The sequence below is a fragment of the Nyctereutes procyonoides genome, unplaced genomic scaffold, assembly GCF_905146905.1.
Source record: "Nyctereutes procyonoides isolate TBG_1078 unplaced genomic scaffold, NYPRO_anot_genome, whole genome shotgun sequence".
Taxonomy (NCBI): Eukaryota; Metazoa; Chordata; class Mammalia; order Carnivora; family Canidae; genus Nyctereutes; species Nyctereutes procyonoides.
Genome location: NW_026575051.1, coordinates 3,308,692 through 3,328,237, shown reverse-complemented (window position 1 = coordinate 3,328,237; position 19,546 = coordinate 3,308,692).

The following is a 19,546-nucleotide window of genomic DNA, read 5'->3' as shown; positions in this document are numbered from 1 at the left end:
GGAGACCTAGGGCTTTGGGGTGGTAGAGGCTGCCTCCGGGGCTGGCAGGGAGTGGGAGCATGAAGAGGCCCCGGGCAGGGTCTCCCCGGGGACCAGGGCTTTGCAAGAGATTCCAGAAATCTGCCCCTGGTGGTTCCCTAAGTAAGGGGGGGTGTTCTATTCCTGTCCCCTGCCCTGCAGCCCTTGAGGAATGTACCATTTCTGCCCTGCCTCTCCCCTGACTCTCACTCCTTACAACTGGGACTTGGACCCCCAGCCTCTAACCTGAGCCTCTCCTCTTGAGAAATTGGCTTCCAGGGCTCCCAGCACCCACAGCCCTCCCCTGCTGCCTGTCTTGTCCCCAGGTTACAGGTGCTGAGACAATGTGTGTCTGTCCTGGAGCCTGGAGTGTGGCGTGTGTCCATGTGAGCCAGGGGTGTGACACAGGTGTGGGTGTCTATTTTGGCTGCATGTCTGCTCCTGGCACCTCCATAGGTGTGCTTGTCTGTGTAGCGTGAATGTCTGTCTGTTTAGGCCCAATGGAGGGGGGCTTGTCCACACTACACCCACATCGTGAGGATGGCTGTCACTGGCCGGCAGCAAGTGTGCCAGTGTGCATTTACAGCAGCTGGCATCCTTGGCAGGTTGGGAGGTGGGGAAGGGGAAGCAGTGGAGGGGCTGGGCCCTGCGAGGGGTAAATTACAGAGCCGGTGACACAATGAGGCCACAGGCAGCAGCTGAAGCCCAGGCTTCCTGGCCCGCCCCTTCCTGGCGCCCCCACCCCCAGCCCCGCACCCCTGCCCACCTCCTAGGCCAGCTGACTGAAGTGCGGGGGGGGGGGGGGTGTGTGACACCCCCCCCCCATGGGAGCCAGGCTGTGACTGGGGGAGTGTGTAGAGGTGAGGCTGGTGCACTGGATTGTGCCTCTGGTAGTGCCCCTGGCTGAGCCCATCATACTCCTGGGAGAGGATGGGTGTCACACGCACCTCTGCTCAGGAAATCTGTTCCCCTGGAGGGTCTGTGAGACTGTGCGTGTGTGTAGAGCAGCTGCCTTCTGCTCAGTCAGTATTTGTAAGGGAAGGAGGGGGGAAGAGCCTGTTTCTCACTGTTGGTCTTGCTTTCGCAGGACGGTTCCTAAGACTACACCCCAGAATAGATTGTAGCCGGTGCTCCAGCCCAGTCAGGCAAAACTAGGTTGTCAGACCAGGGGTGTTTGCCAGGAGCTCCCAGGGCAGCGCGTGTGTGCCCTGGGGGGTGGCTCGGATGGAGAAGGGGAGTGTGGCATCCTCAGCCTGGGCACCTTGTCCCCCCTCTGGTCTGTTTCCCCTCAAGGTGATTGCCCTGCTGAGGCCCAAAGCTAGGCGCAGTGTTTGCTGCTCAGCCCAGGACTTTCCTAGGGGCCCTCCCCACATCCGTGGAGCCCCTATTCTAGGCTCCGGCGGGGAGAATCACCCTCTTTCCAGGGAGGGTGCTGCTTCCTCTGCTCCCCTCAGCACCTAGAGCTGGGAGAGGCATTCCTGAGCCTTGGCCTCATCCAGCCTGCCTGGGACTCTAAGAAAGGGGTAGGAAGAAAGGGAAGGAAGCACACAGGCCCTGCCCTCAAGGGGGTGCCAGTCAGATGGAGCAGACACAGCCCCACCTTCAAGGACTGCCCTGTCTAAGGGGAGAAACACAGCCTCTCCCTCACGGAGCTTCCAGTCTGATGGGAGAGACAACGGCCCCCAATATATTCCCACCACCCAGAAATGCTGACTATCACAAAGTAACATAATTATGGGAATAGGGTGGGTTAAGCGGGGAGCCGAGGGTGGGGTGTGAATCCTAAGTGGCTATGTCAGGGGTCTAGAGAGAGGTGTGCAGGCTCCATGGGTCTGAGGTAGGGAGAGGGGAGGGACCAGTCTCCCCAGGACTTCTGGGAGTCAGACCTTCTATAGCAGTGTGGGAGGGTGGGTGCCACCCATCACCCAGAAGGCCTGGCCAGTGAAGCCAGGGCTGGGATCCCACAGGGAGGCCTGGGTGGGACCTATTCTGATGCATGGGTGGGGAAGACCCATGGCTGCTCCTCTTTACTCCCTATGCCCTGCTATTAATCCCCCGGGCTCATGCGGGACACCTAGGAGAGGTGGACAGATGAGTAGGGCCTTCAGAATTTTATACTTCAGTAAGATAGCTGGGGGTGGGGAGGTGGGGTTGCAGGGCTCCAGGCTCCTTGGAGAGAGGGCTGGTGCCCCCAGTGACCTTTGTTCTGTATGAGGGATGATCTGGTCTCCTCAGGCTCCCCGGGAGAGACCCAGAGGTAGTTGTGGTGGCTACCCAGGGCTGCAGTCTCCTTTGGGGGTGGGCTGGGGACAACACCTTTTACAAGCTCACTAGGTGTGGGCCATGCAGCAGGCCAGGTAAATCAGTGGCTTTCAAGCTGTTCTAACACCAGAATTCTTTCTTTAAATCAGAATCAGCATCTCTGGGAACTTGTTAGAAAAGCAAATTATGGGCCCTGCCCCAGACCTGCTGAATTGGAAGCTTTGGGGGCGCTGTCTGCCCTCTTATAGGCCTTCCAGGTCCCTGCGATGCAAGCCCAAGGTTGAGGACCACTACTTCAAACTGAGTTTAAGAAGGCCAATGTGTATGGTGGAAGTGTGTTTGGGGGGTGGGAGGAGGTGGCATTCAGGCCTAGGGTCATCAAGGGACTAGGGTTTGGGGATGGGTAGCAGAGTTCCTGGGATGCCAGACCCTCAGTGCTAAAATCAGGAAAGTCCTGGAAAAACTAGACAAATTGGCCACCCTGTCAGACCTCATGTTTAGCCATCTATTCAACAGGTATTAAGTACCTACTGCAGGCCAGGCCCCAGGTACGCAGTACTGAATGGGACAGATGTGGTACCAGACTTTGGGGTTTCTGCAGCCAAGAGGGAACAAGGCCCACTAAAGAGTTTTTGGGGCCCAAAGCCAAGACTGGGCTGCTACCAGCCCCGGGCAGAAGGCCACCAAGCTACCAAGTCAGTGGGGGCACACAGGACACACCTTCATGGAACTCCTAGTTCCCTGGGGTATTAGCTTGAGGGGTGATATACCAGCTTGGGTCTCTTCCAGCTCATGGGGGGGGGAGGTTTCCAATGTCTCAAAACCTGCTTTTCTATCCTGCTTTCTCAAGCCCCAGAGGCAGAGACAAAGGGGACCAGAAAGTGGCCTGTTAGCACCATGCCAGGTGCCCCCACACCATCTCGGCCTCCAGGTCCGAGGGGCAGTCGTCAGGAGCCCACAGGAAGATGCTCAACTTCCAGGAGGCTCTGTGGCTCCTCTCTAGGCAGAGGACAGGCCGTGGGCCCTTTCTCTTGGATGCTCTGAGGCCTGAGGCTTCCTCCTCCAAGCCTGGATTTCCATCTCCCCACTCAACATCCTGGGGAGATTGGGGCACTCTCCCTGGCATCGAGAACTTCTCTCTGCCCCTAGTACCTGCCCTGCACTGCCCTGGGTGCCCAGCCAGGCTTGGCCCTGGCACTCTGAGCTTCCCAGGCCTTGGACCTCGCTGCAGACAGCCTGGCACTGAATGGCACATGGTGCCCAAATCTCACTTCAGTTGGCAAAAGTGGCAATTAGCATTTAATGAGGCTTCTTGCTTTATTTTTAGGTAACCTCCAAGGCCCTGCCTGTGTAATTCAGCCCACCATTGCTTGGCAGATAATTAAAGCATGTCACCATAATTTGCCTTTTTTTTTTTTTTATAAAGCCCGTAATTATGTTTTTATTGCGGGGGGGGGGGGGGGCGAGGGAGAGGGAAGAAAAGGGAAAGAAAACAAAGAGGTGAAACTGGGGCAGGAAATGGGGCTTGGTGCTCGCAGCCAGGCTCCTTTACCCCATTGGCAGAACCAGGCGCCCCTGTTCTGGATGCAGCTACCCCTGGGTTTCCTCAGCTTCAAGGTCCACCCTGGTACTCCCTGCCCAAGACTGCCACCTTTTTTTTTTTTTTAATATTTAATTTATTTATTCATGAGAGACAGACATAGGCAGAGGGAGAAGCAGGCTCCATGCAGGGAGCCCGATGTGGGACTTGATCCCGGGACTCCAGGATCACGCCCTGAGCCAAAGGCAGACGCTCAACCACTGAGCCACCCAGGCATCCCACCAAGACTGCCTCCTTGTTGGCTTGCCTGGATTGCACTTCTGGGGTCCTCCTCTTCCCAGTTTGGTTGGGAGGGCCTTCCTGTTCTCCCCCTCCTTTCCTTATAATAGCAGCCCCAGTTTGCTTCAGAGCATTCCAGTGGGCAGGAAGGGGATCAGGCTAAAACCAGAGTGGCCAGGAGTTGATGTTTCCTGAGCTGCACATAGGCACCTGGGAGTGCTTTGTACTACTCTCCTGTTACATGTTTGAAAATTTCTGCAGAAAGTGAGATAAAACTCCCTCCCAGGAAAGGGTCTGCTAACAGAGCCTGGTATCTGGAATCTGCTCTCAGGGGCACTTGTGACTTGCTGTTCTTTCTCACTATGAGGTGAAGGGCTGTTTTTCCACACCAGGAACTCCGCTAAAGTCAGTATTTTGATGCTGGCGAGTGGTGGCAGGCAAGCAATCTTTTGGGGGCCTCTGAAATCTGACTGTGAATCCACAGGCCATGCTAGGAACAGGAAAGGCAGTTGCCCACATCGGGGAGCCCACTCACCCCAAACATCTTCCCAACTGCCCCCTATGCCACTGAAAATTCTATTGGTAAAGCCTCAGACTCATGGGCCAAGGTGTGTTTGCCCAAAACACATCAGTTGGTCGGCAATCATATTGGGGTCAAGTGTTAGGACACCGGCTGCCCTGAGGCATAGAATAAGGGACAGGTAAGCTGTGAAAGAACATGCAGGTTACCTTAACTCAAGCAGCAAGTGATCCCTTCACCACTTTCTGAACCCACATCAACCCAACATTGTATTATGTTCACGTACTTTGTTCATCATCTTCAACCTCCCACAGGAGTGTCAGCCCACCAGGGCAGGGAGTTTTGGTCAGCGTGATCACAGTTGAACCCCAGGGCCTAGCGCAGTACCTGACACATAACAGGCATATAATATTTGTGGAATGAAGGAGTTAGGGGGTGGAGAGAGGGGCTGGAGACCCAGAGGGACCTAGTTAGCTGCACCCCCACCTCCACAATCCCCAGTGCTTGGCTCTATCTCTGAGTCTCTGCCCAAAGTCCAGTGATCATTTCTTCATTGTAGCTGCCCAAGGTCTTCTCCAGAGGCCTGAGGTGAGCCTGAATATATCATACTGTTGACTGGGTGGGGAGGGGACCCCCACCACCCGCTCAGGGTGACAGGCATGGCATCCTAGAGTTGGAATGGGGAGACCTGGAATCTGCATAAGGCTCTGCTGCTAACTCACAGTGCAATCTCGGGCAACTTGCTTTCCCACTCTGGGCCTCAGTTTCCTTATCCGTAAAATGAGGGCTTGAGCTCTGAGCCCTGGGAGCCTGGGTAGGGAGCCCGCATTCCAGCAGTACAGTAAGGGGAGGTGACTGCAAAAAAGAGTCTTGGGGGCATGTTGCTATGGCGACTGTGCACACACCAAGAGGTGGGGGAGGAGCTTGTGTATGCAAGTCAGGGCCTTTGGCATTCCCAGTCTGGGTTGTCTCTGACCAGAGGAGGCTGTTCAGATGGTGGGGCCGGGGAAGAGGATGGAGAGTGGTGCGGGTTCTCAGGGAGCAGGACACGTCGGGGGAGCCTGCCAGCCCTGCACTCTGCCACAGTGTGGTGTCCGGGCCTACAGATCCAACAGCAGCAGTGGAGGAAACCGAGGCCCAGGGGTCAAGAAGTTCGTCAGGATCTGGGAGACCCGGGAAAGACCCTCCTCACCAGCGTCCTGGTCAACCCGGGAAATCAGGGAGGCACGGCTGGGGGCGGGGGGGGGGGGCGGCAGACCTCTCCCTGGTAAACACTGTCCCTTGGGAGACCCTTGGGCGGGGGCCCTTGGGAGAGCAGGGAGCGGAGCTGGGAGGGAAGACCCTGGCTCTGGTCTCCGCCGGGTCACCGTGACTCAGCCACTCGGCCGCCCGACCCCGTGCAACGCAGTTGACAGTATCCACGCAAGACGCTCTCGGGCCTCCACGTGGACACACAGCGGGTCCGGAGGGGCCTGGCGCCTGCGCTGGAGCCTTGGCTGCCTTACCCTCCAGGACCCCGCTCGCCCTCCCCGGTGGTTAGGGCTTCCTTCCCCTCAGTCCTCAAACGCCGGGGCTCCCTCTGGGGCTCCGGGCCACCTCCACGCATTCTGCCCCTCTCCTCAAACGTCCGGGGTCTCTCGCCTCTGACCGCACAGCCTCAGCGCTTGCCCAGCACTCCACATTCGCCCCCCGTATTTCCCAGCGTCCCTTGCAGGCGGGCTGAGACCACGTGACAGCTCTGGCCAATGAGCTAGCCGCGAGGCGCGACCACGCCCGTCACTTCCGGGCCTCGCGCTGGGGGCCGTGGCGGTCCTCGTGGGCTCCGACGGCGGCTCTGAGGCGGAGGGCGCCGGGGTCTCTGACTCACTGGTCGGAGCTTATGCTCTGCCAGCCCCTTGTGAACTTCGCATGAATAAAAAATAAGCTTTTTTGTTAAGATGCTGGGATTTCAGGGTTCGTCTCTAAGTTCTGGCTTTTCCTGTTCTGACTAATGCATCATCAGGCAACTGCCAAATTTCTCTCCCTCCCAGCCGCCACACCTCCTTCTGTGCGCCCTGCCAGTTACTCAGAATCATCCCGGGTGGGTGCAAGCCGCAGCCCTCCTGAAGGTGTCCCTGCCCCACGGTCCGGTCCGCTTGGTGATCCGCAGCCTCCGGGCCAGTAGCCCCGCCCCTTGCCTGCACCGGCCTCGCACCCCCGCTGGTGCTGAGTCTCCGCCATCCCTGCCGCCCCGGACTCTCCCCCCGGGGTTCCAGCCTTTCTTTCTGTTCCTTAGGCACGTTGCTCCCTGCCTTCTGGCGTCTGTGCTTCCCGGGAGAAATCTGCCGTCATCCTGATCTTTGTCCTTTTGTATATACTGTCTCCTTCCTCTGGCTGCTTTTACGGTTTCTACTTTAAATTTTTTTTTTTGTAATTTTTTTTTATTTATGATAGTCACAGAGAGAGAGAGAGAGAGAGAGAGAGAGAGGCAGAGACACAGGCAGAGGGAGAAGCAGGCTCCATGCACCGGGAGCCCCACGTGGGATTCGATCCCGGGTCTCCAGGATCACGCCCTGGGCCAAAGGCAGGCGCCAAACCGCTGCACCACCCATGGATCCCCAGGTTTCTTCTTTATCACTGGTTTTAAGCAATTTGATTATGATGTGCCTCGGTGTGGCATCTCGTCATGTTTCTTGTGTTTGGGTTTCGTGGAGCTTCTGGGATCTATGGGTTTGCGGCTTTCATATTTGGGAAGATTTTGGCCTTTATTTCTTCAATACTGCTTGTGTCCTCCCATCTATCGTCTCTCCTTCAGGGACTTCTATACACATACAGTAGGCCTCAAAGTTGTCCAATAATGCAGTGGTGCTCTATTCTCTCATTTTGGGTCTTTTTTCTCTTTGTGTTTCATTTTCTATATTTTTATTACCATGTCTTCAAGTTCACTAACCTTTTTTTCTTGGGGTGTCCAGCTGCCGTTAATTGTTTTCAGTGCACTTTTCATCTCAGTACGTAGTTTTCATCTCCAGAGGTTTGAGTGGGTTTTTTTCATATCTTCCATGTCTTCCAGTTAAGTGTTCGTTTTCCTCTGGCTTCTTGAGCATGTGGAATACAGGTACAATACTGAATATCCTTGTCTACCAATGTCATGGCATTTCTGGGTTGTTTTCAATTGATTGGTTGATCTTCTCATTATGGGCTGCATATTCATCTTTCTTTGTGTAACGGATAATTTTTTTTTTAAGATTTATTTATTTGAGAGAGAGAGAGAGAAAGAATGAGCATGGGGAGGGGCAGAGGGAGGGGAAGAGAGAATCCTTAAGCAGATTTCCTACCAAATGCAGAGCTCAATCCCAGGACTCTGAGATGATGACCTGAGCCAAAATCAAGAGTCGGCTGCTTAATCGACTGAGTCACCCAGGCCACTCCATATTGGATGTCAGATATTGCAAATTTTATCTCATAGGGTGCGGGTTATTTTTGTATACATATAAATATGCTTGAGCTTTGTACAGAGTGTGGTTAAGTTACTTGGAAATGATTCAGTCCTTTCAGGTCTTGCTTTCCAGCTTTGTTAGGGAGGGCCAGGACAGCATTTAGTCAGGGCTCGTTTTGTCCCACTATGAAGCAAAACCTCTAAGCTTCCTGCTCTGGCTGGTGGGGCATTTATAATCCTAGTGATCGTTCCCTCTAAACAGCTGCAGTGCTTCCTGCTGGAACATGATTGCTATTCAGCTGAACTCTTGAGGGAGGACTCTTTGGGATTCTCTCTGCGTAGCTGTCTCCTCCCTGGCCTCTGACCTGTGAACTCTACCCACCTTGGCCTCTCTGTCTGCCCAAACACAGGAGACTCCAGGGTCTGCCTGGGTCCCCTCTCCTCATGCCAGCGCCTGGAAGCTATCTCTGGGCATATGGGGGACAGTTGCAGAGCTCACAGCTCAGTTGTTCTCATGTCTCAAGGACCACTGTCATTTGTTGTTTAATATCCAATATTTGAGAACCAGGGTTCCATGTAGTTCATGCATTATGTTGCTATTTCAGACAGTAAAGTAAATCTGGTCCCTGCTACTTCATTTTGGTTGGAAGTGGAAGTGTCTTCCTATCTTTCTAAGATGCAGATATGCTCATGCTATTCCATATTCATTTTTATCAGAGGTTCCTCAGTGATGTTGGCCTAATAATAACAAGAAGGGCTAACTCAGTGCCAGGCACTACTCTAAGTACAACGCCCATTGTTTCATCTTTGCAAAGACTGTATAAAGGGAGTACTGGTTTTGGTGTCACTCTACAGGTGGAGGCACTGAGGCTAAGAGAGGTTAAAATAACTTGCTCAGGTGCACACAGTCAGGAGATGGTGGAGCTGGGATTTGAACCTAGATGGTGCAGCTCCGGGGCTTGCTCTTAGCCTCCAATCTGCACTGGCTTCTGCCCACCATCCATTTCTCCCTTCAGCTGTTTCCTGAGCGCTGCCATGCAGCCCAGGTTCGCTGCTAGTTACCAGAGATGGGGAGCAACTAGCTTGAAGAAATAATTATGAACTAAGGGGGAAAGTAGGTCCATGCATCCAAAGCTCAGGATCTTTGAGTCTATTTCCTAAAGGAGTAGCACCTGAGCCAGTCCCAGGAGGATGAGAGGTCTGTAAGCTGGAAGCAGGAAAGATTATTTCAGGGATGAGCAAAGAGACAGAGGTGATAAATAACATGATATTTGGGAGGAGGAGCCAAGTAGGGGCAACAGGAAGATGGAGATGAGCAGTCCAGAGGAGAGAAGTGAATCTGGAGAGGTGGGCAAGGGTGAGGGGAGGAGGGCCTTGGAGGATCTGCCAAGTGGCCTGTAGGGAGTGATTTGGCCAGAACTACAAAGTGGGATGGACATTATATGGATGATGGTTTGGAAGGGCCTGGCCTGGAGACTGGGAGACCTGTGAGGCAGCCACTGCTTTGCACCTCTGGAGAGGTGAGGACCTGGAGAAAAGTGAGGAGCTGGAGAGGAGAGACTTGGTTGGTTGCAGAGGGTAGCTTAGGGGAAAAAGTGGGGCTGAGGTTGGCTTGGATAACTGGGTGGTGGAGTTGCTAGAAGGGAAGAGTGGTAACTTGTGTTTCTTGGTTATATCTCTATGAGGAGTGGGTATGCACCCCACTTAATGCTTTCCCCTTCCCTCTGGCTGGGATATAGATGTGATGGCAGGAGTTGGAGCAGCTGCCTTGAACTCAGATATTGGAGCCAAGTTTAAGCCTAGGAGCACCCAGCTCTGGACTGTTTGTGTGGAAGAACTCAGCTTCTGTCTTCAAGCCATTACATTTTGCAGTCTCTCTAACAGCAGCTTGGCATGTCCTTGAACTAAGGCACCTATATTCCACTGATTCTCCATCATGCTGGTTTAACTTTTTTACCCTTGTCTTCACCTTTGCCTATGTTGGTCCCTGTACCAGGGATACCATTCCTTCTACCACCTCCACCTGTGCTCGCTTGGACAAGGGCACCATCAAGTCAAGATTCTACCTTAGTATTTCTTCCTCTGGGACAAGTCCTACTGAGCCTCCATTCCATTCCTCTTTCTTGAGTTTTCCTGACCACTTCTGTAACCAAGACCACAAGCTTCTCAGGGGCTGGCCATTCCTTATTTCTTTTTGTGTGGCCAATGCCCGCTTTTAGTGGGGACTCCATCAATATGTGGTGGTTGAGTGATTCTGAGAAGTGAGTGTGGGAAGCACATCACAGGGCTGTCAGGAGAATTCAGTGAGCTCACTGTATTAGTCAGGTGGGCTAGGTTATGCTGTGTAACAAATGGCCCCAAATTCTCAGGGGCTTAAAACCACAAAGATTTTGTACCTTGCTTGCAGGAAGGGGGGAGAGGACCGTGCTCCTGTCATAGTTACTCAGGGACCACAGATGATGGAGGCTCCCTTATCATCTCCACACCAGGGTTTCTCGGCAGGAGAAGAGCACATGCAGAACTTGCATAACAGCTCTTAAATGCTTCCACCTGAAAGTGACACATTCCTTTCTGCTCATATTGCATTGGCCAGAGCAGGTTCTATAACCCCATGTAACTCCAAGGAGATGAGGATTTGTAATCCTGTGTGCCCAGAAGGAGAAGAGGACTAGATGAGTTGGTTAGCAGTGATGACGTCTGCCACAGTCAGTTATGTAAGAGGTCTGGTATGATATTGAGAATGTAGTGCAATGATTGGCTTGTTTTTGCTCCTTAGCCATTTATCATTCAGTGTGTATTTCACTGTACACAATGGTGAAAGACAGGTAATGTTCCTTGTCTCATGGAGTTTATGATCAAGAAGAGGAAGAGGAGCAGACATTGTTCAAATCATCACACTCATATAGAAATAATTACAGTTTGTAATAAGTACTCTGAAAGCAAAGAACAGGGTCCTATGAAAGAGAATAATGGTGCATGTGTGTGTGTGCGTGTGCGTGTGTGTGTCTGTCTATATTAGCATGGAGAGTCAGGGAAGTCCTCTCTGAGGAAGCTGCCTTTGCGAGGAGACTCCAAGAAAAAGGAAGTCAGGGAACGAGTGCAGGGGAAGAAATTTTTAGGCAAAAGGAGCAACGTGTGCAAAGGCACTGGGGTGGGAAGGGGTCTGGCAAGGAGGCTGAGTCTGGTGCAGAGTGATTTGGGGGCAGTGATGAAGGAAGTGAGGACAGAGAGGCCCAGGGCCTGGTAGATTGCAGCCAGAAGGCCTCTGGAAAGCTTGAAGCAGGATGGGCCTGATGTGTACATTTAATGACTTCTGAAATGTTTCAGTGCTCTCAGGCCACCACATCCTCCTTTGCTTCTCCAATGTCCACCCCCATCCCCCAGTCCTGCGGCTTTGACTCCCAGATGTGCATCTTTATCCCTGTTCCTGCACCTGAGCTTGACCCATGTAGCCCCCTGTGGCACTCCTCAGCTCTGCCAGTGTAGAGAAGGGAAGAGTTTCCCTCTGCCCTCTTAGGATCTCTGGCTGGTCCTGAAAATAAAAACAAAGACATATTAACAGGAGAAAAGCATACACGTTTATTTACTCTAAGTCTTACATGATACAGGAGGCTTCATAAAAAAATGAAGACCCAGAGAGACAGTTAGACCGGAGTATTTTTATGCTAGGTTTGATGAAGAGTGGGCAGTCCTATAGAAATGTGATGGGTTAGAAAGTGCGAGGGAAGTATAGCAAACCGTGGGAACATAACAAGATTCTTCTTGTCATTGCTTTGTCTTCAGGGATAAGGAAGCTCCTTTCCTCCAGGTGGGAAAGTGCCTCTCACATGAGAGTTTTATGATCTCTTTCAGGGAAGAAAGCGGTTTTCTCAAAGGGATTCAGTTTAAAATATTCAATATGCCATATTTTGGGGTAGTATGTCCTGAACCCCATTACCAAGTACCTCCACCTCGGCATGTGCAGATCCAGACTTTTGAGCATCTGTCAACCTGCACCTTCCTCCTCTGCCCTCTCAATAGAAGACCCCACCATCCTCGTGGTCAGAAGAAGCCTTGGCTTCAACCTTGACCCCTAATCCCTACCCTTTATCCGGTGTGTCAGCAAATCCTGTTGGCTAGCTCAGGATGTCTCAGTATCCAGCTTTAAGTACTGCTCTTTCACCATGGAACCTTCTTCTCCCTAATGCTGGTGAGCTCCCCTCAACTAAGTTGTCTTCACAGAGAAGTGTTTCCAGATTGCCCCTCAACAGCACACCCATCACTCCTCGCCACCCCACTTCATTTTCCCTCACGGACATCATCACTCTCTGGCATCACACAATACACTGATTGTGTCTCTCCCCTTGGGGGCAGGGAGGCAGACAAAAGCACTGAGTGGGCAGGGACTCTACACTGTTTTCTATGAAACTTTGAATGCCAGAAAGAGTGCCCCCCACACGGAAGATGTTCTGTTCATTTGACCTTGGAATTCCAAGGACTGCTAGGGCAACAGAGACCTTGTTTTGTTTCATCCAGGAAGAGGCCATTGTGTGCAGTTTGGGTTTTCGGAGGTGGTGAACTAATGGCTTTGGAACTGGCTTCATTTACTTTCTCCTCATCCCAGGCTGGGCCCTGTGGTTACAAACAAGCCAGAGCCCACCTCTATTTGTTCTTGAAGGAAACTATAAAGTCACCACAAATTGGAGTGCAGATGTGGCAGTTTATCAGGTTAAGTGTGCTAAGTTGTGTAAATTGGGAGCATTTCTAGCCTGGTTGTGCCCTTAAAGCATTAGAGAACCATTTTCCCTAAATGTGTGTTTGGGGAACTCAGCTAAACTGTGGCTTTCCCAACAGTATCATGTAGAAATTGAATAATCCAGACTAGGGGAAATCTATGCTCAGTTACTATGACTACCTTGCCTGGGCCAGAAACTAGGCCCCTTTCATTCATTCATTCATTCACTCACTCACTCATTCATTCATTCATCCATTTGACAGGTCCATACTGAGTGCCTTCTGTGGGCCTGGCACCAGGCACCAGAGTGAACAAGACCAATACAGACTCCAAGGACAAGATGAATATTCCTGCTATGGGAACTGCTTGGGCCTTGGCCTGGGAGGAGGAAAGGGCACTCTCTGTGGGTCAGGGGGGGTGAAGAGACCTGGAAGTCTGGGGGATCAGGCCTCAGCATTATGGAATCAGGCAGGGGCCGTGAGGGTAGGATTGAGGGGCTTGAGCCCCAAGAGTCACTGGGGCTGGTGGGCATGTCACACCCTCTCAGGATTCTCTCGGTGGTCTCCCAAGCCTTCAGTAACATTCTTGGGGCTTCCAGGTGCACACAGGTACAGGGAGAGGGGGAGAAATAGAGAAGGTGGTTACCAGACAATGAGAGGTGAGCCAGAGCAGCAAATGTTAGAGAGGTGGATAGATGGAATGAGGCAGGAGTGACAAGTAGTTTACAGAACACCCAGAAGTGCTCCCTAAAATGACAACTATTCTTTCAAATGAATGAATGAAAGGAAAACCTTTAGAATGTCAAACATAAAGAGGATGCTGGAAGCCTGGGTGTTAGGGAGCTCCAAAGCTGCAAGGAGACTTCAGGTTATTTGCACATACATCAGAGTTGCACATACATGACCTATATCAGAGTTTCTCAGTAGTAGCACCGTTGATATTTTGGGCTGGATTGTTTTTTGTTGGGGTGAGGCCTGTCCTGTGCATTGTAGAATGTTTGGCAGCAATCTTGGCCTCTACCCAGGAGATACCAATAGCAACTCCCTCCTCCAGCTGTGACAACCAGATATGTCTCCTGTGGAACAAAGTTTTCCAGGTCCAGAAATAAAGGTCTAGAGGACGAAAGAAACAGTCTGTGGGCACTCATGGTGGGAAGTTGTAATTGAGACCTCTGCCAAAAGCCAGGGCTTCTAAAGGCTGCACTTTGGGTGGAAGGATAGAGAGGGAAAATATCCACCCAGTGGCAAAGAGAAATGATAATTGTCTATTTCAGCACATGCTTCAGGAATTAAAAAAAGCTTTTCCATTTGTAACTACATGCCTACCCACACAAAGGTTTAGGGTAAGCATTTGCATTACCCATGTGTTCCAGGAAACTCCAAATGATGAATTTAAGCCGAAGTATGCTGGTAGTACCTGGGGCATTTGGCAGAAGCAAAAGCAAATTCTCCTGAAAAGGACATACCCTTGACTCCTGCTGTACAGGATTCCCATGGATAGTACTCAACCAAACTTGACCTTACAACACAGAATTACAAAGCACATGAGGAAATAATCATATGTGAGTCAGTGGAAAACAACAAATGATAGAATTAGCCTTCAAGGCTTAAGATATTGGGGTGATTGGGGTGATTAGGGTGAATATTAAAAAAATATTTTAAAAAATATTTTAAAAAATTGTTAAAAATGTTTAGAGAAATAAAGATGCCTCCAGGAAAATCAGGCAAACATGAAAATGAACAAAGACTCAGAAATGAAAGTGATAATGTTGAAAGTTAAAATTCAATGGACAGGTTAAACAACAGATTAGATACTGTTGAAGATATAGTTAGTGAACTGGAAAATAGATATAAAGAAATTGTTAGCTATTATGGGGCACACAGAGAACAATATGAACAAGTGGGAAAAAGACATGGGATATAGAATGGGAAATTTAACAAATGTCATCTAGGCATTCTTGCAGCGACAATTGGGAGAACTGGGGAGGTGATATTTAACAATATATTGATTAGGAATTTTCCAAAAATGAAAAAAAAAAAAAAGACAAAAGCTGGGAATGAAGCATGAATTCAAGCAGATCGATAAGGAGAAACCCAGACCTAGAAACATCATGTGAAAGTGCAGAACTAGGCCAGCCCTGGTGGCTCAGCGGTTTAGCGCCACCTTTGGTCCGGGGCATGATCCTGGAGACCCGAGATCGAGTCCCACCTCGGGATCCCTGCATGGAGCCTGCTTCTCCCTCTGCCTGTGTCTCTGCCTCTCTCTCTCTCTGTCTCTCATGAAAAAATAAATAAAAATCTTAAAAAAAAAAGTGCAGAACTCCAAAGGGAAGAGAAGACCTTAAAAGTAGCCAGATAGGAACAGTCAGATCACAAAGGGTCCAGGATAGAATTATGGGACATGAACACTTGGCCTTGGGATGCCCAAAGACTACCAAGGGAAGGGTACCTTGGGAGGAATGCCCAACTGCCGCCAGCATGACTGGGTAGGGCCTTATGGTTCAAATATTAAAAGAAATAGGGGCAGCCCGGGTGGCTCAGCGGTTAAGCTTCTGCCTTCAGTCCAGGGCCTGATCCTGGAGTCCTGGGATGGAGTCCCACGTCAGGCTCCCTGCATGGAGCCTGCTTCTCCCTCTGCCCCCGCCCCCTCTCTCTGTGTCTCTCATGAATAAATAAATAAAATCTTAAAAAAAAAAAAAAAAGAAATATAATCCTAGTATCCCCTTAGCCAGGGCCTGGCGGTTGCACAGCCTAGTATGTGGGTGTTTGGGGCACACTAAGTAATACCTGGGCAGAGCCTGGCCCACAGGCTGCAGGAGGTTGCTTGTACCTTGAGAGGAGAGAGGGCCACCTTGGGAACACTGCCTGGGCACAGCCCAGGGGTGGCAGTGAATACAAGGAGTGTGAGTTAAGGGGATCTGGAGTGGCTCTGGGAATTCACTGCCTTGCCTCCAGGCCTATTTGGGACCCATGCCCTCAAGGGACTCTGGAGGATCCTGGGGTCATCTCTCCAATCCACATAGGTGTGGTGAAGGAAACATGATTGTGGCAGGACTGGGGAGAGGTGGGCCTAGGGTGTGTGCAGGAAAGGAGAGAGGACAGTAGAGAGGCTCAGAAGGTTGAGGGGAAGCCCAGGGACCGCCTCTATTTCTGGATAAATGCAGTGCCACCCACCCCTTCACACACACACACATACTTCTCTCTTCTTGCTATGAATTTCTCACCAAACAAGCTTCATTAATCGTCTAATAACCAGATTAATTAAGGACGCTAAAAGTAAACAGCAAGAAGGTAATTTGCTTCTGATTACTGTGTAATTGTAGGAGGATGAACTCATTTGCATATGCAAAGAAGTCTCCCTACACAGCAAATGACAATGGAGAGAAGTAATTGTGTATCTGACCGGCACCTCCATCTCTCCCCACAACATCCTGCTTCCTCCAGCCCCCTCCTAAACCTCTCTAGAAAGCGGATTGAGATGCCAGCCCTGCTGCCAGCCAGCAGCGCCGCCAATCAGGACCCCTGCTCTCCATGCCCGTTGCCCCACACCAGCTCCTGCAGCTCCTTTGGCACGCAGAAAGGCCAGGCTCACAAAACAGCGATGGGGAAGTCTAATTTTGGCTCTACCTGAGTGATCTTGGCAACAACATTCTTCCCCAACCCAGATTTCCTTACTTCAAAATGAGTTTGCACACCCGCCCTCTGCAGTCCTTAAGACGACTATGCTAAGAGCAAGTGAGGGAGCGTTTTATAAGTTGTAGAGTGCTGGGCCAAAGGTTGCTGGGCATTATTTTTTTACCTGACCCCAGGATGTGTGGAGTGTGTGTCTTCAAAGGCCTCTTAGAATCCTGCCTCATCCAGGAAGCCTTCCTGGATCGTGCTCTTCCCTGGAACTGGCTTTCCTCCAGGGCCACAATTTGGCAGTTTCTGTAGAACCGCTGGGTAGTCACAGCTCCCACTAAATCCTGTAGACTGGAGAGGAGGAAAAGCCCCAGTGTATCATATCCCCCCCCCCCTCCATCGAGGCTGAGCTCAGCCTTGCGGGTACCCATGCTGGGGTGTTCCTTGTCACTGAGGGCCTCAGACGCCAAATTGTTTTCTGCTGGCGGCCTCCGTCTCTCCTGAACTCAATTTGCGTTTTCAAAGCAGCTAATAGACGCATTAAAAAATCCATTTTCACTCGGGATTGAATCTGACTGGAGCAAGATCAATGCGCAGAGGCCTCCCTCCTCCCTCCTTCTCCCCTCACCCCGCCCCCGCATCGCCATGGAGACCGCAGAAGCCGCCGCACCCAGCTCGGCTCCAGCTGCACCTCTGCTCCCCCACAGGCTTCCAGCGCCCCAGCCCCACCCCCGCTGTCTGGCCTTCGCCCGCACCCGCCTGGGCTAGCTCACCTGCACCCACCACGCAGCCTCTTCCATGGGGGGGATGTGTGTCTGAGAGAGGCGGCTGGTTCACCGATTGAACCGCACCCCAAAACTTGCTTTCAACCCACCACCACCTGTTCAGCCAGCTGTGATCACTGCCTAGCCCGAGAAAGCCGACAGCCTTGCCTCTGAGAGACCGCATCCATTGTGTGTGGGGTTCACATTTCTGCTTGCCCCTCTGGCTTCGAGACTTTGGGCAGATCTCTTCCCCTCTGGTCCTCATTCATTTCCTCCTTCCTTCCTGCAAGATTGGGGTGAGGCTGAGGATGAGAAGGAATCGTGCTTGTGACCGCAGATAAATATATTTTCAACCCTGAGCTGCTCTGGTGAGACACCTTAGGCATATTTACATGCAGATGGGAGACCCCCCACAGCAGCATTGGGGAGCCCCCTAGACTGGGATCTGTGTAATGGCAGGAGCTCTGTGTGCTGCACACTGTGGCTGGATGCCTGCCCGGCAGTGGCAGTGGTGTGCACTTTAATATGCATGGGCTGCTCAGTGTTGAGAGAGGGACTCCCACATCCTACCGTGGTGGATATTGGAGAACAGGCTAGCCTGGCTGCTTGGGTCTGACTCCTGTCTTCCCCACTTACTGCTTTGTGGTCTTGGGAATGCTAGTTAGCATCTCTGTGCCAGTGTTAGCTCATCTGGGAAACAGAATAATCGTATTGATCTCATAGCGCTGCTGTAGGGATTCACTGATCTAGATATAGGAAGTCTTAGAAGAGGGGTGGCACACTGAGTCTTCAAGAAGTGTCAGCTTTTGTTCTTCAAACCTTAGGCCATGTTTTATGTGAGAGGAAGGCCCTGACCCCAGCCCTGTCTCTCCTCTGAGAACAGCCCCAGCCCCGCACCGCCCAGCCTCCTGCAAGAAAGTCTCTCATGATTTCCTTCTGTGTTTAGTCTTTGGGGATTAGAACACCTGTGTGGGCACGGAGGTCACCTCTTGTTACCAGTCCATGGCCACTCGCTGGCCTCTGGCCTCCCCAGCCCTCAGCTCCTGTGTTCCCTCATTTCCACCTGCAAGCCCTCTTGCTGCCTCTGACGTCTCTTGCCTCTGCTCTGATCTCCAGAGGGACCCTTAGTGGACGAGTGGGACTGGAAAGCAGGATAATGGGGCTGGCCTGGGTTTTGGACAAAACACATATGGAACTGGAGGGATCTGGGGTGCTCAGATCAACACTCAGTACTGACAGTGGCTCCTCATTAGCAAGCACCATTGATTTTGTGTGGCTCAGCCTGACGTTGCAACAGCCCAGTTTCCCTTTTGGAAAAAAAAATGCCTTTGAAGGCTTTGGGAGGGTTTTCAGGTCTCAGGATCTCCCCAGGCTGGCCAGAGCACCCTCAGGCTTTCCACTCAGCAAGCGAGCCCTCCAGGCCTTGCCTCAACAGGAAGATCAGCCCCAACACACACACAAGCAGGCACATACACACCCAGCCCCTCTTATCAAAAACTAGGTGAGTCCCCCCTCTGTCCCCAGTTGCCCCCTCTCTAGCCCTTTTCTTCCCTCTGGTGCCTATCATGGGACGAGGCTATGTGGAGGGACAAAGATGTTGAGATGGGCAGAAGGGCCTCAAGCTCTCAGCGGTTTCCAGTAGAGGACTGGGGAGTTGCTGGCCTGAGTGAAATAGATACTTAATTGATGAAGTTGAGGTCCTGGCTTTGAGTCCTGGCTTTACTCTTGAGTAAGCTAGTTGCCTTCTCTGGGTCTCAGTCTTTCTACCAGTAAAGTGGAGAGATTTATTTATTTATTTATTTATTTTAGAGAGAAAGAGAGAGGTGAGAGGGAGCAAGTGGGGGGAGGGGCAGAAGGAGAGAATCTCAAGAAGACTCCCCACTGCGTGCAGAGTCTGACCCATGAGATTATGACCTGAGCTGAAACCAAGAGTTCATTGCTTAACCAACTGAGCCACCCAGGGGCCCCCTAATGGTTGTCTTTTGATGAACAGATGTTTCAAATTTCAATGAACCCCATTCTTTCTTTTTTGATTAGTTGTTTTTTGTGTTATGTGTAAGAAATGTTTGCCTATCCCAAGGTCATGCAAATATTCTCATATTATTACCTAGAAGCTTTATTATTTTGCCATTCACATTTAGATCTCTGATCCACTTCAGATTAATTATTGTTTATAGTATGAGGTAGGAGTCAAGCTTTTATCCCCCTATATGATCCAAATAAGCCAACTGGTCCAGCACCACTTATTGAAAACAATCCTTTCTCCACTGAATTGTCATTGAGGAGGAAAAATTTTCCTTCTATCCTTGTAAGTTCTTTGGCTGGTCTAGTAATTAAATTGATGTAAGACAGATTAACAAGAGAAAAACAAATTGGGAGGTCTGGGTGGCTTAGTCAATTAACCACCTGTCTTC